This window comes from Kogia breviceps, chromosome 6, assembly GCF_026419965.1.
Source record: "Kogia breviceps isolate mKogBre1 chromosome 6, mKogBre1 haplotype 1, whole genome shotgun sequence".
Lineage (NCBI taxonomy): Eukaryota > Metazoa > Chordata > Mammalia > Artiodactyla > Physeteridae > Kogia > Kogia breviceps.
Window position 1 is genome coordinate 7,369,660 of NC_081315.1, and position 26,025 is coordinate 7,395,684.

General features: G+C 45.9%; 1 pseudogene; it reads right to left on the reverse strand.

Moving 5' to 3' along the window:
- LOC131758902 (tripartite motif-containing protein 75-like) overlaps window positions 1-18,231 on the reverse strand; it is a 31,740-nt pseudogene extending 13,509 nt beyond the window's left edge.
- Window positions 18,232-26,025: the final 7,794 nt, after the last annotated feature.

The window sequence follows — 26,025 nt, forward strand, 5'->3', positions numbered from 1 at the left end:
CACAAGCAAGGGACACCCCTAGCGCATATAACTGATGACCAGAGAGGAGTGTGCTGCTGGGCCCCATAGGATGTCTTCTACATAAGGCCACTTATCCCAAGATTGGGAAATTAACTGACCTACCTAAGACCTAGAAATAAATACAGAGAATTAGGCAAAATGAGGCAACAGAGGAATCTGTTCCAAACAAAGGAACAAGATAAAAATCCAGAAGAAGAATTAAGTGCAGTAGAGATTTAAAAAATCTAAGCAATAAAGAGTTCAAAGCAATGATGATGAAGTTGCTCAACATTCTTGGGAGAAAATAAACACAGTGAGAAGTGTAACAGAGATCTGGAAAATATAAAGAACCAAAGAGAGCTGAAATATACAATAACTGAAGTAAAAAATACACAAGAAGAAATCAAGAGTAGAGGAGATAATACAGAGGAACGGATCAAGGAACAGGATGAGAGAGCAGTGAATATCACCCAAGCTGAAGAGAAAAAAAAAACTTAAAAAAATTTTTAAATTGGAGTATAGTTGCTTTACAATGTTGTGTTAGTTTCTATTGTACAGCAAAGTGAATCAGCTATATGTATACATATATCCCCACTTTTTCGAATTTCCTTCCCATTTAGGTCACCACAGAGCACTGAGTAGAGTTCCCTGTGCTATACAGCAGGTTCTCATTAGTTATCTATTTTATACACAGTACCAGTAGTGTATATATGTCAATCCCAATCTCCCAATTCATCCCACCTTCCCCTTCCCCCTTGGTATCCATACGTTTGATCTCTATGTCTGTGTCTCTATTTCTGCTTTGTAAATAAGATCATCTATACCATTTTTCTAAATTCCACATATATACATTAATATATGTTATTTGTTTTTGTCCTTCTGACTTACTTCACTCTGTATGACAGTCTCTGGGTCCATCCACATCTCTACAAATGACTCAGTTTCATTCCTTTTTCTGGCTGAATAATATTCCATTGTATATATGTACCAAATCTTCTTTATCCTTTCCTCTGTTGATGGTCATTTAGGTTGCTTCCATGTCTTGGCTATTGTAAATAGTGCTGCAAATGAACATTGGGGTGCATGAATTATGGCTTTTGAATAATGGTTTTCTCTGGGTTTATGTCCAGTAGTGAGATTGCTGGGTCATATGGTAGTTCTATTTTTAGTTTTTTAAAGAACCTCCATACTGTTCTCCATAGTGGCTATATCAGTTTACATTCCCACCAGCAGTGCAAGAGGGTTCCCTTTTCTCCACACCCTCTCCAGCATTTATTGTTTGTAGAGTTTTTGATGATGGCCATTCTGACTGGTGTGAGGTGATACCTCATTTTTAATGAAGATAGTTTAAGAGACGTCTGAGACAACATCAAGCATACTAACATTCACATTGTAGGGGTCCTAGAAAGAGAAGAGAGAAAGGGGCAGAGAACTTATTTGAAAAATAATAGCTGAAAACTTCCCTAACCTGGGGGAGAAAACAGACTTCCAAATCCAGGAATCACTTAGAGTCCCAAACAAGGTGAACCCAAAGAAGTCCACACCAAGACACACTGCAAATAAAATGGGAAAAATTAAAGATAAAGACATGACCTTAAAAGCAGCAAGATAAAATAAACTAATTACATACAAGGGAACCCCCTAAGTCTATGAGCTGACTTTGGAGCAGAAATTTTGCCAGCCAAAAGAGAGTGGCATGATATGCTGACAGTGATGAGAGGGAAAACTTACAGCCAAGAATATACTATCATTCAGATTTGAAGGAGAGATAAAAAGTTTTATAGAAAAGCAAAAGCTAAGAATTCCTGACTACTAAACTGGCTTTATAAGAATGTTAAAGGAACTTCCCTAAGTGGAAAAGACCACAGCTAGAAATATGCAAATTACAAAAGGAAAAGTCTCATTGGTAAAGGCAAACATGCAGTAAAGGTAAGTAGATCAACCACTTAAAAAGCTAGCGGTAGGGTTAAATAAAAGACAAAGGTAGTAAGATCATCTATACCCATAAGGAGTGAAGGGATACACAAAACAAAAACATGTAAAATGTGAGGTCAAAAATGTTGCGGGAGTGGGGAGTAAAAGTGCAGATTTGTTAGAATGTGTTGGAACTTAAGGGATCATCAACTTAAAAAAAATCACGTTTACAAATAGGTTGTTATATATGAACCTCATAGTAACCACAAACCAAAAATCTAAAGTATATACACGCACAAAAAAAGGGAAAGGGGTCCAAAGATTTGATTGACTAAAGATATGTCAATAAAATCACAAGAAAAGAGAGCAAAAGAAGAAAAAAGGAAAAGAGAACCTCAAAACAACCAGAAAACAATTAAAAAAATGGCAATAAGTGCATATCAATAAATAACTTTAATGTAAATTGACTAAATTCTCCAAGAAAAAGAGTGGATGAGTCGATTAAAAAAATAAGACCAATATATATGTGCTGCCTACAAAAGAGTCACATCAGATCTAAAAACACAGACAAAGTTAAAGGATAGAAAAAGGTATTCCTTGCAAATGGAAACAAAAAGAAAGCTGGGGTAGCAATACTTATATCAGACAAAATAGATGTCAAAACAAAAACTGTAAAAAGAAACAGAGGACATTACATGATGAAAGTGATCAATCCAACAAATGATATAAAGATTGTAAATATATATATCCACCTGAGTACATAAAGCAAATATTAATAAACATGAAGGGAGAAATTGACAGTAACACAATAATATTAGGGGATTTTAAAATCCTCTGGCCTTACAGGACACATTAGACCAGACGGACTTAAATATATTTACTAACTATATAAACTTTATATGTGTGTGTGTGTGTGTGTGTGTGTGTGTGTGTGTGTGTGTGTGTGTGTGTGTGTATTCCAGCCAAAGGCAGCAGGATACATATTCTTTTTAACTGAACATGGTATATTCTCCAGGATAGATCACATATTAAGTCCCAAAACAAACATCAATAATTTAAGAAGACCGAAATCATCAAGTAATTTTTCCAGCCACAATGGTATGAGTATAGAAATCAACTACAAGAAAAACTGCAAGAAACCACAAACACATGTAGGCTAAACAATTTGCTACTAAACAACCAGTAGGTCACTATAGAAATCAAAGAGCAAATCAAAAAATACCTTGCAACAGAGAAAAATGCAAACACAATGATCCAAAATTTATGGAACACAGCAAAAAGCAGTTCAAAGAGGGAAGTTTATAGTGAGACAGGCCTACCTCAGGAACCAAGAAAAATCTGAAGTAAACAATCTAACGTTACACCTAAAGGAATTAGAAAAAAGAAAAACAAAATCTGAAGTTAGTTGAAGGAAAGAAATAATAAAGATTGGGGCCGAAATAAATGAAATAATAACAAAAAAATTAAAAATGAAAAAGATCAATGAAACTAAGAGATAATTCATTGAAAAGATAAAGAAAATTGATAAGCCTTCAGCCATACTCATCAAGAAAAAAAAGGGCCCAAATAAGTAAAATTAGAAATGAAAGAGGAGAACTTGCAACTAACACCACAGGAATACAAAGAATCATAAGAAACTACTATGAACAATTATACTCCAATAAAACGGACAACCTGGAAGAAATGGATAAATACCTAGAAATGTACAATCTCCCAAGATTATATCAGAAAAAAAGAGAAAATATGAACAGACTTATTACCAGTAATAAAATTTATCAGTAATCAAAAAACTCCCAACAAACAAAAGTCTAGGACCAGAGTGCTTCACAGGTGAATTCTACCAAACAGTTAAAGAAGAGTTAACACCTTTTTCCTTAAAGGAATGTAAAAAATTTAAGAAAGAGGGATACTCAGACTCGTTCTATGAAGCCAGGATCACCCTGATACCAAAACCAGAAAAAGACAATGCAAAATAAGGTAATTACAGACCAATATCACTGATGAATATAGATGCAAAAATTCTCAACATAGTATTAGCAAACCGAATTCAACAATCTATTAAAAGGATCATTCACCATGGTCAAGTGGGATTTATCACAGGGATGGTTCCATATCCACAAATCAGTCAATACGATAGAACCACATTAACATATTGAATAAAAGTCATACGATCTTTTCAATAGCTTTTGACATAATGCAACATCTATTTTTGATAAAAAGTCTCAAAAAAGTGGGGAAACCATACTTAAACATAATAAAGGTCATATAATGACAAAACTAGAGCCAATATCATCCTCAACAGTGAAAAGCTGAAAGTATTTCCTCCCAGATCAGGAACAAGACAAGGCTGCCCACTCTTGCTACTAGAGGTCCTAGCCACAGCACTCAGACAAGAAAAAGATATAAAAGGATTCTAAATTGGAAAGGAAGAAACAATAATAATCTGATTTTTAAAAATTGTTTTCTGTTGGGCTTCCCTGGTGGTGCAGTGGTTGAGAATCCGCCTGCCGATGCAGGAGACACGGGTTCGTGCCCTGGTCCGGGAAGATCCCACATGCTGCGGAGCAACTAAGCCCGTGGGCCATGGCCGCTGGGCCTGCGCATCCGGAGCCTGTGCTCTGCAACGGGAGAGGCCACAACAGTGAGAGGCCCGCATACCGCAAAAAAAAAAAAAAAAAAAAAAAAAATTGTTTTCTGTTAAACACTCTTTCCTGTGATAAGACTTCAGATGACTGTTATTCATACTGTAATTTTTGGCGTTCTGTTTTTAGAGTGTTTGAGCTCTCTTTCTTTTTTTTAAAATTATCTAGGTTTAATTTAAAGTGCACTTGTTAGTAAGGATGGGACAAAAGAAGGGAGAAAAGAAGGGGTTCTGCCTCTGCAAAGTGATTTCCCCAAAACCTTATGGGATTAAGTATCATTTTGCCTGTTTTTAGATGAGGAAACAGGAACTAAGAAAATAAGAGTAACATTAGCTACATACAGCTAGTAAATTAATAGTAGTAGTTGGAATACAAACCCAAGCACCTTTCAAAATATGCTCTTAAGCACTAGGATATAAGAAAAGTTTTAAACCAGTTATTAAAGCCACAAATTATATAACATGAAATTTAAAATAGTTTCCTGACCTGCAACTGAAAAATGAAGAAAAATTTCTGGTTCATGGGTTTATGCCTTTGAAATCAAGCAGGACCCTGTGGGATCTCCCTGGGTACAAATCCTTTCTGTATCCCCTGCTTCTGGTTTGTAGGAAAAAAGGCTTCAGCATCCTAGACTTTCCCTGAGTACCAAAGGGCAGATTCAAATAGCTGCTAATCAGGGAAGTGAGAGAATGCTAAAACAAAGGAGGAGCAGTCAAGAAACAGTAGTGCAGGGACTTCCCTGGTGGTGCAGTGGTTAAGAATCTGCCTGACAATGCAGGAGACATGGGTTCGAGCCCTGGTCTAGGAAGATCCCATGTACCGTGGAGCAACTAAGCCCGTGAGCCACAACTACTGAAGCCTGCGCACTCTACAGCCCGTGAACCACAACTACTGAGCCCACGAGCCACAACTGCTGAAGCCCACATGCCTAGAGACCATGCTCCACAACAAGAGAAGCCATTGCAATGAGAAGCCCACGCACGGCAATGAAAAGTAGCCCCCGCTCGCCGCAACTAGAGAAAGCCCATGTGCAGCAACGAAGACCCAACACAGCCAAAAATAAATAAATAAATAATTTAAAAAACAAACAAACAAACAATAATACAGCCATGGGTGCACAGTCCTGGTTCCTCCTGAAGGAATACACATAACTGTATCTTTGAGCTCTTCTGTAGGAACTAAGGCCTCAACCCAAGGGGAGGATGGTGACTTCAGGCTGGGCACTAGATTCCTGAAGCACTGCTCTGTTACCTCACCGCCAAGCAAACAGAAGAAAGTCACACACCCTGCAGCCCTCACCCCAAATTTTGCCTATAAAAACTTCTCCTGGAAAACCATCAGGGAGTTTGTGTTGTTCGAGCACAAGCCACCCATTCTCCTTGCTTAGCCCTGCAATAAACCTTTCTCTGCTCCAAGCTCCGTTCTGTTTTGTCTGGCCTCACTTTTTGCACCGAGGCAGATCAGCGTACTGGTCACCACTTCAGCTTACTTAACCAGAGACCTGCATATTTCTCTGTTTGTATAACTCATACTTAGTTCAACAAAGTTTGGCTTCATTCCCTCCCAATTTTCTTTCCTCTCCTTTCAAGGACTTTTAAAAATTGTTCAGTTTACTTATCTTTCAAAGAGAAAAAAGTATCTGCATAAAATAAAACTCTTTCTTTTGTTTACTGTTATATTTAAGCAGAATATTTTTAACTATTTTAAAAATAACTGTATCAAAATGAGACAGGAGGGAAGGGGGCAGGGCACAACCTTTACCAGAATGACATAGCCATTGAGCATACAACAAAAACTGGTTAGAACCTACTGGGCCCAAGATGGCTGAAGATTCGACTTCCAGTAGACTTTGAGCCTCATTATATGCTCATTGTGATACATTAGCATATGCTAAATTGAAAGAGGAGTGAATGGGATAGAGTACAACCTTTAAAAGAATGACACAGCTGTTGAGGACATGACAAAAACTGGTTAGAACCAACTAGGTCCAAGACTGATACTGAGCAGGGCCTCCATGACCTGCCTCCATGACCTTCCCTGAGTTCCAACCGGCAGATTCAAACAATTGTTAATGAAAGAAGGGAGGGGATGCCAGACCAGGGAGAAACAGTCAAGAGAAACAGTAGTGCAGCCTTGGTGCAAGGTCTGGTTTCCCATCAATGGATACACACAACAATATCTTTGAGCTGTTTAGCAGATACTGAAACCCCCTCCAGGTGGGAAAAGTTAACAATTAACGATGGTGTGCTGCCCACAAGCACGCAGACCCCAGACCAGCTGGAACCTGAAGGTGGATGACGCTGACTCCCACTGACCTCACCACCAACCAATCAGAAGAACGTCCACGAGCTGATCACATGCTCTTTGGACCAGTACTACGAAACTTCTCACTAACCCCTCCAAGTGGGGACACATAGTTTTTCGAGGCAGGAGCCTGCTGTGTCCCCCTTTGCCTCACAAAGTAATAAAGCTCTCCTTTTCTACTTCACCCAAAACTCTGTCCCTGAGATTGGATTCAGCACCGATATACAGAGAAGCTGAGTTTTCGGCATCAAGATGGTGGAAGACTTAACTTCCAGTGGACCTTGGGCCTCGTTATATGCTCACTGTGATACATTAGCGGATGTTAAATGACACACCCACAGGTGCCATGACGGTTCCGAGGCCGACCATAAAAGCTCAAAGAGTGGCAGTGGCCCAGTTCCTGGAACCCTCCACCCCCTTCTCCACAACAGCTGGCATACTCCCCCCACTCATTGACCTATGAAATTACCCAGCCTTATAAAAACTGACCAGCCCACACCCTGGGGCCTCTCACCTTCTGAGACGGCCCACACGCCGTCTGTGGAGTGTGTTTCTCCTCGTGTTGTTCCTGCCTTTTGAGACAGACCACATTCTGCCTATGGAATGTGTATCACTCTAAATAAATCCACTTCTTACCTTCGCTTGGTCTCTCACTGAATCCTTTTTGCAACAAGACACCGAGAACCTAAGCTTCATGAAGTCCTGAGACCAGGTGTGTGATCTCAATTAAAAGACAGGGGGCTCAAGTCCTGACCTGTGGGTCCAAGTCCCAACCTGAGTTGCATGGTTTCAAACTGACACACCCACAGGTGCCATGACAGTTCAGAGGCCAACCATGAAAGGTCAAAAAGTGGATGGTGTCCCAGTTCCTGGAAATGCCCTCTTCCCCCAAATAGTTGGAATAATCTTCCTACTCATTAGGTATGAAATTATCCAGCCCAGAAAAACTAAGCACCGTGTATTATTTCGGGGCTGCTCACACCGTCTGAGACAGACTGCATTCTCTCTTTGAATTGTTTATCTCCCAGGGCTGTTCTTGCCTTCTGAGATGGACTGCGTTCTACCTATGGAGTGTGTATCTCTCTAATAAACCCGCTTTCACTTAACATGGCTTTTGCTCTTGAAGTATGTCCCGCAGGAAGCCAGGGACCCTCACTTGGCAGCCCGTCCCGGGGACTCGCCTGAGGCCTGGGACACGGCCATCCTCTCTCAGCCCGTTCTCCTGCCACAAACATAACCTGGCTTTTTCTCTTTCAAAAGTTGTTGTCAAATGGCAAAGATAATACATTTTAGCGTTGTTCTGTTTTTTTAAAAAAATGGTTTACAAAACAAAACGGCACACTTAGACCTGCTCCCCCTAAATCTCACTTCTGCAGGAAACAGATATAGGCATTTTTAGATTAATTTATAGATAATGTAGGTGTGCATATCTATAAATGCACATAGACATGCCTGTGTGTGCCCATACATACACACCTCCATATACGTTTCCCACCACATATTAACAGTTTGTTGGGTGCGTTTGCAGGCATATGCGGGGAGAGGAAGGAGAGGAAGAGCAGCTTGCTAAAACAAGTTGGAGAAACCAGAGCTCAAGACTGTAAAGTGTCTCAGAGAGCAACATACATAAAAAATATTCCTTGACTGAGAAACTAGATCACTGATAAATTTAGGACAGTTTCAGTTTTTGCACAGGAGGTGTAAGGGTAAAAGCCAGGTAACTTCTGAAGTAGTCTTGTAGGGAAGACGATGGTAATTCGTAAAAAAGCAAGGGGTCCAGAGGAAGATTCAACGCATAGCAATGAGCTCCTTAGGTTAGTTAGCATCTGGCAGGTAGGCTGGGCCCATCCTGTTGAATTACACTGTACCTTACAAAGCAGGGCCCGCCTTTCAGGATTCAGTACCTTACTGACAGGGTTCCTGTCTTAAGGAATCTGTGTGACATGAACTGTGATAGGGAATGAGTCATATTCTTAGAGTATTTAAGCTACAACCAAATACTCATCCCATAGTAAAAGAACAAACAAAAAGGGGAAGCTGATGCCACCAGCAATTCAAAAGGTTTACAGAAGACCTTCAAGATGGTGTAGGAGTAAGATGTGGAGATCACCTTCCTCCCCACAGATACATCAGAAATACATCTACATGTGAAACGGCTCCTACAGAACACCCACTGAATGCTGGCAGAAGACCTCAGACCTCCCAAAAGGCAAGAAACTCCCCACGTACCTGGGGAGGGCAAAAGAAAAAAGGAAAAACAGAGACAAAAGAGTAGGGACGGGACCTGCACCAGTGGGAGGGAGCCGTGAAGGAGGAAAGACTCCCACACACTAGGAGCCCCTTCGCGGGCGGACACTGCGGGTGACAGAGGCGGAAGCTTCGGAGCCGCGGAGGAGAGCGCAGCAACAGGGGTGCAGAGAGCAAAGCAGAGAGATTCCCGCACAGAGGATCGGTGCCGCCCAGCACTCACCAGGCCGAGAGGCTCGTCTGCTCACCTGCCAGGGCGGGCGGGGCTGGGAGCTGAGGCTCGGGCTTCGGAGGTCGGATCCCAGGGAAAGGACTGGGGTTGGCGGCGTGAACACAGCCTGAAGGGGCTAGTGCACCACAGGTTGCGGGGAGGGAGTCCGGGAAAATGTCTGGACCTGCCGAAGAGAAAAGAGACCACTGTTTCAGGGTGCACAAGGAGAGGGGACTCAAAGCTGGGACAAAGTGAGAGAGTGGCATGGACATATATACACTACCAAATGTAAAACAGTTCGCTAGTGGGAAGCAGCCGCATAGCACAGGGAGATCAGCTCGGTGCTTTGTGACCACCTGGAGGGGTCAGATAGGGAGGGTGGGAGGGAGACGCAAGAGGGAGGAGATATGGGGATATATGTACCTGTATAGCTGATTCACTTTGTTGTATAGCAGAAACTAACACACCATTGTAAAGCAATCACACTCCAATAAAGATGTTAAAAAACCAAAAAAAAAAAAGGTTTAGAAACCACAACTTTAACAAAATCTGTTGAGGAGTCTCTAACTCGCACCTGTATGTAACTGCTCACCACGCACGACTTCTTGGATGTCTTGAAGACATCAAAAGACCTGCTTCCTGAATTGTCAGGCTTTCAAAGTTCAAATATTATTATATCATGTTGCAATGCCTCACAGGATTTCCTTTGCACTTGATGAAGACCCAGATCCTCATTTTTTGACTGAAAGGTATTACAGCAGCGTTTCCTGCCCACCACCTGAGCCTGACGAAGGCCGTTTTTCACCTAGTCTACTTCCTGCACCTCCCTGCTGCCCCCAGGGGCCAGCTGTCAACTACAAATTGGCATTTTCCATTGGCACTTGCCATCTCCTTCTACAAGGATTAAACCCTGTGCTGCTGCAGCTGCTGACTTTCAACACCCCCTGAAAGGAGTTCGGGGCGGAGAGCAGAAGTGAGGCCTGCGCTCTGGGAAAACCTGGCAGGACAGGTCTTCAGCTTCCCTCTTGCTTCCTGTTGACTAGTCTCGGGGGGGCGGAGGAAGCCAGTCGCCATGTGAGGGGTCAGGAGGTTGGGAGTGTGGCTTGCCTAGTTGTTTCTGGCTCTGGGTCTCTCCTGAGGTTTCAGTGCAGATGTTGGCTGGGGCTGCCGTCCCCTGAAGGCTGCCTGGGACCGAAGGATTCACTTCCAGCGGGGTTCACTCACATGCATGGCAGGCTGACGCCACTTATGGCCAAAAGGCCTCGGGTCCTCCAGGCCTGGGACCCCCCACAGGCTGCCTTCTTTTCTTCCTTTCTCCTTTTCTTTCAAGGATATAGTAGCCTGCCTGCAAGGTGGCTCCCAATGATCCCAGCCACACTGCAAGTAAGTGGTGTCATGTCACCAGAACTAGCCGATAAAATGAGTGTAGACATGACGTGTGTTGTTTCCTGCCTGGCACGTAAGAGCCGCAGACCATCACGGTGTCGCTCTTTCATATAGTATTTAAATAACTTTGTTGTTTTACCATAGTTTTAGATTTACAGCAAAGTTGCATGCATACTAGAGAGAGCTCTCATAGATACGGACGTTCCTTGGCATCTGCAGGGAGATTGGCTCCAACACCCTTGAGGATACAAAAATCCACAGATCTCAAGTCCTTTATATAAAATGGCATACTGTAACCTATACACATCCTCCTGTATACTTTAAATCACCCCCAGATTACTTACAATACTTCATACAATGTAAATGCTATGTAAATCATTACGGGGATGGCAAATTCAAGCTTTGCTTTTTGGAACTATCTGGAATTTTTAAAAAATACTTTTGATCCACAGCTGGTTGAATCTGTGGAAGCAAATCCCATAGATACAGAGGGCTGAGTCCTCCATATACCCATTTTCCCTATGTTACTGTAGTATATTTTTCACAACCATTGATACATTAGTAACTGAACTCCGTACTTCATGCAGATTTCATTTGTTTTTCCTTAATGTCCTTTTTTTTCCTGTTCTAGGATCCCATCTATGATATCACATTTCATTTGAGCATCATATAACCTTGGGCTCCTCTGGTCTGTGACAGGTCCTCAGATGTCCCGACAGTTTAGAGGAATACTGGTCAGGTTTTTGTAGAATGACCCTCAATTTCAGTTTGTTCTGTGTTCTTACGGTAAGATTAGGGCTATGAGTTTTGAGAAGAAGACCACAGAGGTGAAGTGCTGTTTTTATCACACGTCAAGGGTACCTGCTACCAACATGATGTCTCCCTGATGACCTCCTGACTAAGGCAGTGTTTGCATGCTTCTCCACTGTGCAGTTACTTTCCATGCTGGAATACAGAGAGCAAGTCACTGTACACTGTGGAAACCAGACCTGCTACTCTCCTGAGTTCTGCTGCAACAGCTCTGTGATGGTGGTGTCACAAGGTCAGAGAATATGGATCTCAGACTCACTCAGTGCAGTCACAGCTCCAGCACTGGATATCGAAAGGGCAAAACATAAATTTTGTGGGCCGAGCCATTGAGATGTCAGTGTTCACCTGTTACAGCATCAGAGCCTACTCAAATTTAACCAATAACATCTTTACTCTGTGCTTGCTTCCTATTTTGTTCTTCTTTTTCCACACTGTTTCGGCTATTAGGCATCTCTTGCAATAGCTTACAAATTCTAAGATCAGCTTTTCCACTTCTGGAAAAAAAAAAAAAAGACCACTGGCGTTTTGATAAGGATTGCACTGAATCTGTATATTGCTTTGGGTAGCATTACTACCTTCATATGAAGGCTTCCAATCCATGAACATGAGACATCTTTCCATTTATTCAGGTCTTCTATCATTTCATTCAAGCAATGGTTTATAGTTTTCAATGTATAAATCTTAAAACCACCATGGCTAAATTTATTCCTAAGTACTTTTTTCTTTTCAAGGCTACTATAACTGGAACTATCGTAATTACTTTTTAGGGTTGTTGATTGCCAGAATATAGAAATACAACTGATTTTTGAGTATACATGTTGTTTCCTGCACCTTGGGCTCAGACTGCACTTTCTCGGTCTGTTTAACAGGTTACCTTTCCCTCTCGGCCCTCTCAGATGTGTGTGATTCCCAGGTCTCTCTCCTGGCTCTCTCCTCAGCTGACATCTCTGGATCTTCAGCCCACGTTTCCCGGGAGGAAGAGGGCCCACCCGACAGTTACACCCTCCGTCACACTGCATGCCGTTCAAGGGGGCAGCACGGGGCTGGGAGCAGATCCAGGTTTCCCTGTGTGCTCGACGGCAGAACCTCTCGGTTGAGATGGACTGAGAACTCTGATATGCTCCACCATGGCTCCTGGTAACTTTATTCACACTGAGGCTGATGGCTCAGCAATCCCAGGCTCAGCAATCCCAGCAAGACGTCTCATTTAATTATTCATCCAGCAGCGCTGACATAAAATCTCACCGTGATGAGAGGCGCTGAGCCCGAAGCCTGGATGCTCAGACTCCTCGCAGAGTCTCCGCCGGCGCGCGGACGGCCCAAAGAACAGAGATACTGTACGGTTTGCGGAGCTCCTCCACGGGGAGGGCCGTCCGTTCGAGGAATACGATAAAGGGCTTTCTCTAAGCAGGCAAAACCAAAACTTGGATTCTAGCAATTTTCCAGTGAATATCAGATTTATTTGTTGTGAATTTTTGAAGGGAAAAATATAGATAAATGTAGCAAAAATTCACGTGGAAGTAGGGTACAGCAAAAAGCAAATTGTTCTCTCACCTCAGACCCCCAGGCCTCCTAGCACCTTTCCAGCATAACCATTATTAAGTTTCTTCTGGTTTTTTTCAGAAACATTCTTTTCATGTACACATACGCAAGAATAGACATTCTTTTTTGTTTTTTTATTTTTATAGTATGAGCATGCTATGTGTAGCGTTCAGTACATGGCTTTTTATACTTAAATATATCTAGATGTTTTTTTTCATATTCACCTACAGAGATTACATTATCTATATTTTTTAAGTATTTACTGCTTCTTCAACATAAAGCCAATGTGACAGATTACATTTGTGGTATATTTTGAAGAACCAGTAATGTATTCTTTTATTTCTTACAAAGGGTTTTATCTAGAATTGCACAAGATTTCTAATAAATACCCACGAGAAATGGGGAATGAGAAAATGTCATAGGTTGCTAGGGACAGAATTATGTCACTCCACCCCAAATTCATATACTGAGGCCCTAAACCTCAGTATTACTATATTTGGATAAACCCTTTAGGAGGTAACTAAGATTACAGGTAATATTAAAAATGTGCCCTAAACTGATAGGATTAGTGCCCTTAGAAGAGACACCAGGTAGCTCTCTCTTCCTCTCTAGCATGTGAGGACACAGTGAGAAGACAGGCAGCCGCCTACAAGCCAGGAAGAGAGCTATCTCCCAAAACTGACACTGTTGGACCTCGATCTGGGATCTTTTAGCTTCCAGAACTATGATAAAATAAAATTTTATTGTTTCAGCCCCCCAGTTTATGATATTGCTATGGCAGCGCAAGCAGACTAATACATAGGTGATTATATAAAAAGACGGACAAAAACTATCTCGTGAGAGTTGAAAAAGATAAACAAATACATGATGCACTTATATGTACCTCCTTTGCACCACGGCATCTGCAAGGTTGAGAACAGTGAAGACCAGAGGGCTAGAGTTTGCTTCCATCTGGTAGCAAGGAGGTCTAGGTAGCTGTGGTGACCTGGTGGGGTTCTCGGCCCATAATTCAAGGTACTGTGGGGAGCTGGGTAGGGAGGGTTACCGTCTCTGCCCCTGTGAGAGCGTCTATGTCCAATTAATTCCAGCATGCGACTGGCAATGACACAAATCTAAGCAGGTCAGCACAGGAGCCCAGGGGAAACCTATGGTGGTCATGGTGGTCCAGAGTCTCCAGGAAGCAGAAGGAAATTGCTAAAGAGAAGATATTTCTGCGGACACTAATAGGAGTACCCAAATAATTCCAACTTAGTTTCTAATCAGCTTTGTTGGAAGGGGCATCATTAAAGGTAGGCTGATTTGCAAGTAACAGAAAAAAACGGCCTTAAGTGAAATTTAAGGAATGTGTTGCTTCCAGAATCCCCAAAGGCCTAGAAGATGTTGGCTTTGTTTTCAGGTTGTGGGTTTTGAGAGGGTCAAACAGCTATTTCTTGACAGTGTTGGGGATAGAGATGCTCTCAGTTAACCAATAACTTTCAGGAAATGAAGCAAGGTTGAGTGTTCACATCAATCTCTGAAAAAGGATGTCATCAATGTAAACCATAATAGTTCTCCTGGAGTAAGTTGGATGAAATAAAAATCTTGCCCTCACACACTGCCTGCCAGGGCAAGGCTGTTGACGTACCTGGGATCGCCTGGTTTCCCTTTGGAGGTGAAGGAAAATTCTAGCGGGGAAGCTGTTGAAATACGCCCTGAACCAGACATACTGGCCAAATCTGTAACGGCCAGATATTTACCAGTCGCTGCTTGGATGGATCAGTAATTAGACAACATTGGATGGGGACACGGCATTTGGGCCGTAATAACTCACTGTGAGACGCAATCTGTTTGTTTCAAGTTAAAGAAGAGGTGAAGTTTAAGTAAAACAGAGAAGCTGTGGGAATAATGAGTCTTTCCACTAAATACAGCAAGCATAATGGATTTTAAATCTTGAATGCCTTGTTTTAATTAACGTTTAGTCTTACTATCTATTGTAACTGGAGGTGGAGACACCTATAACGTCCTATTTCGTGAACCCAATGTGTAAGTGCCAATGGCTCGATTTGATTTCAATTTATTTCTCAGTGGGTCAGATTATCTATGCCTTCTCTTGGACATTTATGACGACATGGGCTATGACCATGGGGGATTTAGGCAAAACCACAGTTCCAATGGTTAAGATGAGACATACCTCTCCGATGTCCATTTCATCTTCAGTAACAGACTAACATTATCGGAGGTACTGTTTAAATTTAGTGGGATCCTATCAAATCAGCATCTAGCTTAGCGGGGCACAAAAGAGAATCTCCCCCTTTTACCTTTTTTGTTCTATCGATTCTTTCAGTAAACTGTGGATTTCCAATTAGGTCAAATTGGGAATCTCTGTTCTAGTTTTGTATCGTCCCCAGGTTTCTTTCTTTTCTTTCTCTCTCTTGTCTCCCCCGCCTTTTTAAAGGACCCCCTTAAGGGTGAGCTGATTCGCAATTAAAAATGCTCAAAGTGCACGCTTGTTTGGGGCATCAGAGTCAGTCGGAAGCCAACAACAAACAAACAGAAAACAGAGGAGAAGCATCCTGAAAATGGATGATGGTGAACATCCCCAAAAGCCTGCTCAGAACGCCAAATGTCAGGACCAGGTTGCACTGCCACGGTGGATCCCCACTCAAAATTGGGTTCAGTGTCAGGCATCCAACGATGCCACACATAGCAGAGGAATATGAAAATGTTTACTATTCATATAATAAGGTTTATGGGGAGAGAACAGTGGTTACCCGAGTAGATCCAAGGTAACTTGAGAGAGAAAGAAGACGAGCTTGGATTTTTGTTTGTTTGTTTTGGTGGTTACTGTGGGGGGCTGGTGTCAGGTTTCTGGCACTACTGGGGTCTCGCTTGTTTTGACATTGCCCCCTGCACCAAAGGAGGCGCTCTCAGGCGTTCCCATCATCTTTCCCAGGTGTGCGGGAAAGGAAGAGAGAAAAGCGAGTCCCAAAGTCTGGATGGAGACACCACCTCTATCTTTCAAGGCTGTTTCCCATAATAAAAACATCCTGGGAAGCAGTCTGGATCAGGCAGTTTTTCGATCCCAGCACAGGCAGAAAAGCAAGAGGCCCTCTCAGAACTGTCTCCGCACAGCTGTGTCTTCTCTCCCAACCTGGAACTTGTAATGTGTTTACAAACAGGTAAATGTGTGGTTATAGGAAATATGCAAATGTTCACACATTTCTTGAAGCTGTGAAATTATAGTTTTACAGGCTCCAACGTTAGAATTCCAGAAACACTTTACAGTTAATCTCCGCGTCCCCGTTAGTTCCGACAACATCTCTACTGCTATGGAAACGACACCACCACCACGAAAATAGAAAACAAAATGAGAAAGTTTCTTCATGGCTTTAAAGAAAATAAGCATTAAAAAATAATGTCTCGGTGGTGCTAGATGTACGGACAGGTGTAAATATTTTACCTAGTGTCCATAAATTTCAGGAAGAAAAGGAAGCAAAATCACCGATCATTCTTCGCATCTGATACAGAAAAAGAGCTTTAGTACCTCAGAAAATTTATCGGTGAAAGAGTGGATGTGCGGGACCCGTCCTTCCAACTGCAGAAGGAAATAGCGCCCAACTCACAGTCAAGATACACACCAATCCCGCCAGCCTCCTTCAGCTCCAGCGAAACGGCGCTCCCGGCCCGCGGACCTCACAATTCCCTCAGCTTTGCCCCGCACTCCGGAAGCGGCTCTGCCTCTCCGCGGGTCCCGCGCCGGTCCGGGGCGGAGTCTGCGCAGACGCCCACGGCCCACGCTCCCGGGGGCGGAGTCTGCGCAGACGCCCACGGCCCACGCTCCCGGGGGCGGAGTCTGCGCAGACGCCCACGGCCCACGCTCCCGGGGGCGGAGTCTGCGCAGACGCCCACGGCCCACGCTCCCGGGGTCGGAGTCTGCGCAGACGCCCACGGCCCACGCTCCCGGGGGCGGAGTCTGCGCAGACGCCCACGGCCCACGCACCTGGGGTCTGAGTCTGCGCAGACGCCCACGGCCCACGCTCCCGGGGGCGGAGTCTGCGCAGACGCCCAAGGCCCACGCAGCACCGCCCACCCGCCCCTCCCAGTACCGCCGGCCTCTGGCGAGGACCTCTGAAACCCGCGCCGCAGGCTCCGGGCAGAATGTGCGCGCTTGGGGGAAGAACTGCCTGCTCCTTGCAAACGTCACAGATTTTCTGTCCTCGGACACGAGCAGGTTGGGATGCGTCGTCTCGGGGATCCAGGGTGTCACGTCCTCCCGGACCGTCTGAATGATTTTCTGCAGAGCCGAGTGCGGCGGGGCAGCAGTTTTCCCGCCTGCTGCAAGGAGCAGACGTCGGGGCACCCCAGACGCTCGCCCCTGCCCAGGACGCCCACGATGCCGCTCAGCAGCCTGGCTCCAGGCAGCACGCTTCTCTCCGTCACCTCGTGCAGGAGGCCCCGCAGCTCGCAGATGTGGTCTGAGAAGGCGGTGATGTTGGCGCCCAGCCGCTCACGGATGTGCTGCTGTTCCTGGACCCGCCAAGCCAGGACGGCCTCCTGCTCGCCGTCCACAGCCCGGCTCATCTGCCGGAATTCCGAGGCCAGCTCCAGCCGCTGGCGCTGCACCAGCTCCCGCAGCTCCAGCAGCTCTCTGTCCTGCGCGGCCACCAGGCTGCGGGCATCTGCCACCCGCCTCTCCAAAGGCTCCACGTGAGCGCCGAGCCTCTGCCGGTGGTCAGCCGCGGCCTCGGCCACCGGCCTCACCAAGTGGCCCTGGTGCTCAGGGGTCCGTGCGCACAGAGGACAGTCGCAGCACCTCCAGGTGTTCCTCGCAGAAGAGGCTCAGGACCTGGCGGTGCGGCTCGCACAGCGCGGCTCCTCTCTCCTCCTGTGGCTCTGGCCGCTCTTGAGCAGTCTGCCCACCTGGATCGGGACCCTGGGTCCAGCTGGGTGTTGCCCCTCACCTGCCGCTCCTGGCACGGGTGGTGGCACACGGGGCAGGGGAACCTGCCCTCCAGGTGAGCCCAGGACCGCTGGATGCAGGAGCGGCAGGAGTTGTCACCACACTCAGTGGTGACGGGTCTCTCAGGCCCTCCAGACAGACCGGGCGTCTGGCTTCCTCCCGGACTCCATCCAGGGCTGCGGCCACAGCCATTGGGGCAGCACTGAGGTGGGTTTTTTAGGAGGCCGGGCTGCAGGGTCTCTGTGCTGAGCAGCAGGTGCACCCTCGGGTTTCCCTACTTGCCGTCCTTGACGCTGAAATTTTACAGGCCTTTTAGGGCTTGGTGTGCGGCCAGGTGCCCAGAGGGGCTTCCTTCACTCCTGCAGCTGATCGCGGAGCATCTGGGCGACTCGTTGCCCTCAGCAGCTGGAGGTTGTGAAGCCAAGCTCAGCAACTCTCTGGCTCAGAAAGCAGACACAACTCCAAAGTTCCTTTTCCTTCCTGGGGATAAGAAAATAATCCTTCCCGTGAAAAGGAAGTGCCCTGTGTCTTGAGGGACTCTCACTGCCACCGTGAGGCATCCTCTGGTCCTCCCCTCCACTAGAAGCCACCTACACCCACCCCGACCACAGGGTGATGGGACCAGGTCCTGGGACTGTGGAAAGTGTGTGGGCTTGGCGACAAGAGCCAGGCCCTGGGTGAGAGTCCCCACTCAGTCACCTGCTATCTGGGGACCTGGGGAGAGATGCATAACATCCCAATTCTAAGAGAATCTGGTTAAAGGATAAAAATTCCAGCTTCAATCACTTCAATCTTCTCAAAAATCTAATAAAAGAGTGGTATTTCTTGGCTTAAACCACAGATATTTCTGACAGCACTGAACTCATAATACATCAAAATTTACTTCTCACTTAAGCTTCTCAACTACAGGATGTATCAAATTGTGTGCGTAAGCGGATGGGATTTGGGCTAGATGAAATTTGCTCTGGGCCCCCTCCCAGAACTGACTTTTCACATCAAGGGCCGAATGAGATCGAGATCAGGATTTCAATTTGAGTTGAAGTGGGGAAACACACACACATACAAACGTACTCCCTGACCACAGTGGTGAGCTGCCAACCAGTGAGGATTTGTGAGGTCAAGATCCTGAGGAGAAGGTGTGGCGCTTCCCCTTAGGAGCAGCCGCTGATTCTCCAGGAGGCTGAGAGGCCGACTCTCAGGGACGAGAACTTGGAGTTCAGGGCACCCACAGAGGATGTGTCCTGGTGGACACTCCAGACTTTCCACTGGGATCAGCGAAGTGATCCCAAAGCTGGGAGTGAGCGTCCATGGGCGGAGGTGGGAGGGGCGTCTATTGATTAGATCGTCTCCAGCCCTGATAGGTTTAAGACAATCTCTGAGTCCAGAGACCCCAGGATGAATTTCCGAGTGTTAAGATACAGTGTCTTGGAGATACGTGGTGTCACTGGATCGTTCATACACAGCTGGTGAGAGGTAAGTGGGCGTAACCACTTTTGACAACTATTTTGCATTATTAACTATCTTAGAACATACACTCAGTTGTGTCACTCAGGCTGTGTAATCATCCAGAGTATAAACTGGAAGGGCTACAGACTGTGTGCACAAAACTACATTTACGAAGGATCAATACAACACTTTCCACAAGTCCAAAGTGGAAATAACCCCAAAGTTCCACAACATTAGAATGCTTAAATGAATTACAGTCTATTCATACAGTGGGACGTTAATCAGCGTTGGGTGGGCACTAGGTACTCTTCACCCCAAACCTGAAATGAATCTCAAAGATGTAACACGGTGTGACGAAAAGCCAGGCACTAAAGAATACACACCGTGTGTGCGGGAAAAATGACGTCATGGTGCTGGACCTCCGCATTAGTGCTCACATTGGGGGAAGAGGGATGGGCTAGTGATTCGGAGGAAGGTGAGAAGGCTCTAGGGGTGCTGGTAACAATCTATTTCTTCATCTGGGTGGTGGTGTAGGACAGGCTTAAGCAGTTTTCTATGTGCTTCTCTAATAAAAGCAAAAGTGACCATAAAACCACAGACTATAGAAATAAATTATAGAGAAATATGCTCAATCTGTTTGGCCGAGGAGGCAAATTTTTGAAAATCAGAAAACTACATGATTGCTTCAAGCATTTAATTAGCTTTTATCAGCAATTCAAGCAAACATAATGAACCATCGGGATACAAAAATGGGTAAATAAGATTAACAGATGGCCAATTATGAAGTCAAAGCAGATCATTTTTAATAATCCAGAGACATCAGTGTGAAAAACAAGAGAAATTGTTCTTTGTGCCTTGTCTGGTTGGCAAAGATTTGTAAAAGACCACAGACAGGGTAGTGGAGCCAGAAGGAGAGGAAGCCTGGTGGGGTGGAGCGAGCAGAGACTCTGAGCCCGGCTGCCTGGGCTGCAATCCTGGCTCTTCCATCTATGGCCCTGTGACCTCTGACAGGTCAGAAAGGGTTTACAGAGGAGAGGGAAATGTGCGTAGCAGCAGGCCTGGCACATGGTACTCAACTAACAAAACCCCAGACTTGCCATGCTCAGGATGCTGTGGTCAAAGAGCACACCTTGTGTTGTCCCCACTGACAACCTGGCCCAAGCCCCTACCTGTTCCCCTGGGTGCCTGCACCCGCCTCTGACCACCCAGCTCCCCCCCTCCCCCGCTGGGCCCCTCCAGTCTCCTCCCACCCACGCCAGGATCTAATCACACCCGCTCCTGCAGGACTGCTGTTCCCTGCACAGGAGCTGCGTCCTTCCCTCAGCTCCAGCTTCTCCCGCCACCAAGCCCCCTGCAGCGCTCAGCCTCGTGTCCTCTTCCTGCAGGTTCAGCCACCCACCTCTGGCCCCAGCACCTTTGTACAAGCAGAGCCCTCCCTTGTCTCCCGTGCTGCCCAGCCCAGAGCTCACTCGTCCCTCCCTCCCGATCCAGCTTCCCGAGTCCATGAGGAGTCACCCCCCCCCCCCCAACAGAATGTGCCAGAGCTGTACGGACAGGGTCAGGAACTCTTTCCACTCTGGCGGTTGTAAATTTACACAGGTTTTGGAGATCTGCCTCCCACACGTGACTATCAAGTCCACGTGAACCCGCCATGAAGGCATCTCCACATATCACCTCGGTCCCCGGCTAAGCTGTCGAATGACTAAAACCCTGGCCAGGTTTCTGGTCTCTCGCCCTTAGGAGCTGAGTGGCTTGGGGCCACTTACCTGTACTCTCTGTGTCTGCAAGCAGGCGGTGGTGACGTTGAGGAAGATCAAGGCCATACTGGCCCCCACAGCTCTCCTCCCTCTCCTCCCCACCTGCACACTGAGGATGGATTTAAAGTCATTTAAAAATCAAAGTGGACCCAGGTGGCCATCGTCGTTGTGGTTTCAAATACCTCCCCTCATCACTGAGGACCTGAGTTTTCTGAAATGGTCCAAACTCAGGGACCCCACCAGCCGTTTTCAAGAGTGTCCGCTAACAGCTCTCGTGGCAACCTTGCGGTTTCACTAGCACAGCCACCCCCCCAGCTATGGAATCCTCTGGACCCCAGCCAACCCTTCCTCGCTTAACAAGCACCTTTACTTCTTGCCAGCTCCAATCCTAATCCTCGATGGCCAGTTTACGTAATCTTGAAAGTGTTCTGCCATCATGAGCCGTCCCCATTTTGTAGCCCGGGGATGACAATTCAAGTGCATCTTGTCTGGGTCTCCAGGGCTGCAGTTCTAACAACCCCCAAATAAACAGCTCTGGTTCAATCAGGTCTGGGTTTCTGAAACTTTGACACCACAAACTGCCTCTGACAGAGGGGGATCCCACAGTGGCTTCAGACGAGCTGCTTTTGTCACAAAAGATATCAGTCTCTCCATCCTCGGGCCCTGGACAGGGTGGGAACTGGACATCTGCGCGCTCAGCAACATTGAGGTGACCTAGGACGGGGCCCGCTGACGGCCTGGGAAAACCTAATAAAGGACACGTTCCTACGTAAGCCAAACCCAAGTCTGCATTCCCTTGGAGGTGGGTCCCCAGGCTGGGCCCCGCGCAGGGGACCAGGAAGCCCCCAGTGGTGCCCCCCTCCTGGATCCCCACTTATCTGGGACTGCGGTTCTTGCCTGGGTCACAGGGCCGGCTCCTCGGGCTGCTCTCCCACCAGATGGTGTGGCCCAGGATGTGACCTGGGCTTGTATACGCCCCCAGGAGGAGGATGGAGCTACTGGGGTCCCACCCTAAAGACCGTGGCTCCCCCCCCCCCGGGGAATGGGGTCCTGTGCGGGAAGAGGGTGTTCAGACCTGCTGCCCAGAAGGGAGCAGAGGGGAGGGGAGGGGAAAGGAGGGGAGGATCTACTCTGATTAGGTCAGGCACGGTTGGCCCCGGTGATAACAAGGTCTCCGTGGCACCTCTGTGATCTTCTCATGATCCTCTCAAGGCCACTCAACCCCATCTTTACTGATAAGGAGCTGAAATCCGAAAGGCTCTGTGAGGCTGTCCGCTTCTTCCCTGGGGAGGTGAGATGCCAGACCCTCGGGCTCCCCTGCTCTTCCCCGGCACAATCTCTGGCACCCTAGCATGTGGAGGGGCCTGCACCCCTCAGGTTAGGGGTCTGGTTGAGTCCATCCTGCACCCACAGATCAAGGGACTCCCTAGTCCAGGGTTGGAGGGCCCCTCATCCCAGAGTGGGCAGTGTACACGGACCAGCTCTGGACCTGCCTGACACACAGAAGAAAAACTGCAATGTCCCAGCCCAGGAGGCAGGTGTACTGATGATGGTTCAGGTTTCCAGCCTGATTTTCTCCAAGAAATGAAGGCGCTGCTGGGAAGGACCCCTGGGGAAGAAAAGAGCTTCCAGGATGGTGTAGGATGAGGCAGGAACCCCAGGGCCAGGGGGCAGCAGTGCATGCAGTACAGAGTCCTCTGAGCGTCTGCTGACTCTGCTTCCTGCTTGTACCCCATGGCTTCGGTGCAGCAGAGATTAGAATGACCTCGCCCTTTCCGGTCCTCAGCCCTACCCCATCTTTCGGCAGCTCACAGCCCTGTCCAAGACCAGCATGTTTTTTCGCACATCAGTAATATTCTCCTTTGCATAAATAAAGTCTGCACTGGAGAGTGGAAGTGGCAGTGATTGGAAAAGAAATGATTATTTTACTTTTTATTTGTTGTGATGAGAGCTAAGGGCTTAGTCACACCTTACAGGAAAGGCGAGAGAGTGTTGGCCTTACAAGTGCACCAAGCAGACAAAATCAATTAATAAGGTGTGCACTGGACCATGGTTTTGACGTATAAGATTTGCATATTCTAGAATTAATTAGCTAGTTAATGAGTACCAGATATTTATTGAGCGCTTATTAATTAATAACTAGGCACCATCATAGGAGATGAGAATACAGTAATGAACAACAGCAATTCCCCAAACTGTCTTGTCTCAGCATCTTTGAAATGATTTTTCCCTCTAATAGGTAAAATATATCTTATTTTCCACCAACCTTCTCTGCAATGCAGAAAACTACTCATTTCCTACTCTCCGCAGCTCAGTAATGGAACTATCATTTGCCCAAGTGCAAATGCAGAAATCCTTGGAAGAATCTTTGAATTCTCATTCCTTAATCCCAACCAATCAGTCCAGCTGCAAGTCCTGTGGGCATTAGATTGAAACTATGTCACTGCATCCCACACCGCTGTCCTAGGGCCCCTGCTCTGGCCCCTCCTCCGTAACCCCCCACTTTTAAGGCCACAGAATTCTAATGGGAAAAGTTCTTGTTCATGTGACTCCTGGCAGAGAACTGGTATAAAATCCCAGTCGATTCTTGTCAATCTCGTGGCCAAGAAGAGTCAATAAGCAAAGAAAAGTAAAAAAGAACTGAAGTCAAGTGACTTGACTTCCAGATCACTTATGAAATTTCTGAAAACAGTGTCCACTGAGTGCTAAGCTCTGATGTCCGATTGTTCTGAGTCCAAGTGTGAAGAGGAGACAGACATCGACTCTCGAAATCACCTATCCTAGGAGATTCAAGTGTATGGAACGATTGTCCCTCTAAGGCATTTCATCAGGATTCTGGTTCTCCCTACTAGTATTGTTCGTCCTCTGTATTCTAACCCATATGGTAGGACAATGTCATTAACCAGCCCAACAGGGAGCTCATGACAAATAATTTTAGCCTCTGAGAATACACGTACTGTCCTAGGGAGAATGTTGGCAGAGACGTGAATTTTCAAGGTGCTTTGCTGAGAACTCAGATGGAAATGAGGAACGTGTGACTTGAAACTGGACGGAAGGTGATTCTCGGTATATCGTGGGAGAAAAAGACAGCTGAGTTGTGTCCTCCAGCTGTGTGGAAAGCAGCACTTGAGAGGGAATCACCTGGATATTTGGCTGAGATTTCCAAGCAGTGTGTTGAGGGTGTGGCCTGGTTCCTTCTTGCTGCTTACAGAAAAATGTGAGAGGAGGGAGATCGATTAAGGGGACCAGCCAGAAAATAAATAAGCAAATAAAATAAAATAAAAGCAGGATTTGATGATTTTGGAGATCCTCAGCCTATCCAGATTGCGAAAATAGCTAAAATTAGGAGAGTCGCTGTTAGACAACGTGTGCTGGAGAGAGGACCAGGGTGTGGCGGCACCACTCTGCTAGGGCCAATTTGAAATCCAGCAGAACCAAGTTCATGAGCTCTCAAGGCCCGGGAGTAATCCTCTCTGGCTGGGGACCCCACCCTCTGGGTCCAGATAGTTTGTACTTTATGGAAATATGGTTAATATACCCTGGTTAACGATTGACGACATTTGATCCACTGGGGGATGTGTTCTTTAACTAACCAGAGTGGCAGAATTTTGTGCGTATCAGAACCACGCAAAGCACAAAACGTGTCTGTGTGCGCGCGTGACTGTGTGTTTCTGGTCGGGACGCGCCTCCATCCACCTCTGGTCTTCAGCGCGTCCCTCCAGCCCTTCATGTAGCTCCTAGATCCTCATCCACAGAATCCTTGCTCAGTTAAGAGGTTTTTCTTCTTTCATTCCGTGTGTTTCGACATCACACTCTGTGATTTTTTTTCTGACGAATCACCAAAATTTCATAATAATAATGCTTTATAATTCTCCTAATGAAAACTGTTTAAAGGCTTATTTTACTTAAAAGAAATATCTTCTATGAACTTATTGAACAACTGCTATCAAATTGAGCCAAAATTATTAACAGTTTCTACGTTTATGTATTTACTTGTATTTGGAAAGTTGTATTTCTAGCCCTCAGTATTAATGTAAATTTCATGAGTGTCTAATTGGACTCAAGAATTGTGGTTAACATTATTTTTTTTACCTCTTGTTACATATACCTTTACAGCCCCCTTGAGATGAGTGGGGCTTTGCAACTTGTTTCAGAGAATAGAATAACAGAAAATGTGGGTCCCCTACTGGTGTTGGCTTTTAAGTCTCAATGTGCCATTTTAAAGCTCCCTCTTGCCAACCTGAAAGCAATAGATAGCCAGATGTTTCTCCAGAAAAGAGGGGTTGGTTCTCAGAATTGCCATTTGGGATCTGCCACCATGGCAAGCCACGTGCAAGTCCCCAGCACAGATGGAGAGGAGAGCTCTTTTATAGACAGAAAGGACATTGGGAGGGCTGTAGCAAAGAGTTCAGTGTTTCTCACTGATCAAGTCCTTGCCAGGAAAGAAGAGGTGTCTTTCTGAAACCGTGGCTTTAATCCATTTCACCTGCTTTCACTGATCCAGGTCGTTTTAAGACTGGCGTGTCCTCCACAAACAGTACGATGTTGGCCCCGGTGATTCTCCAGGGACTTGGGAGTTAGCAGTGTCTAGTTCGATCTGAGCCAGTTAAGACTGGATGGGACCATCCATCAACAGATGAATGGATAAAGAAGATGTGGTGTGTATATATACATACATATATACACACACACACACACACACACACACACACACACACAGTGAAATATTACCCAGTCATAAAAAAGAATGAAATAATGGCATTTATAGCAGCATGATGGACACAGAGATTATGATACTAAGTGAAGTATGTCAGAGAACTCCTGATT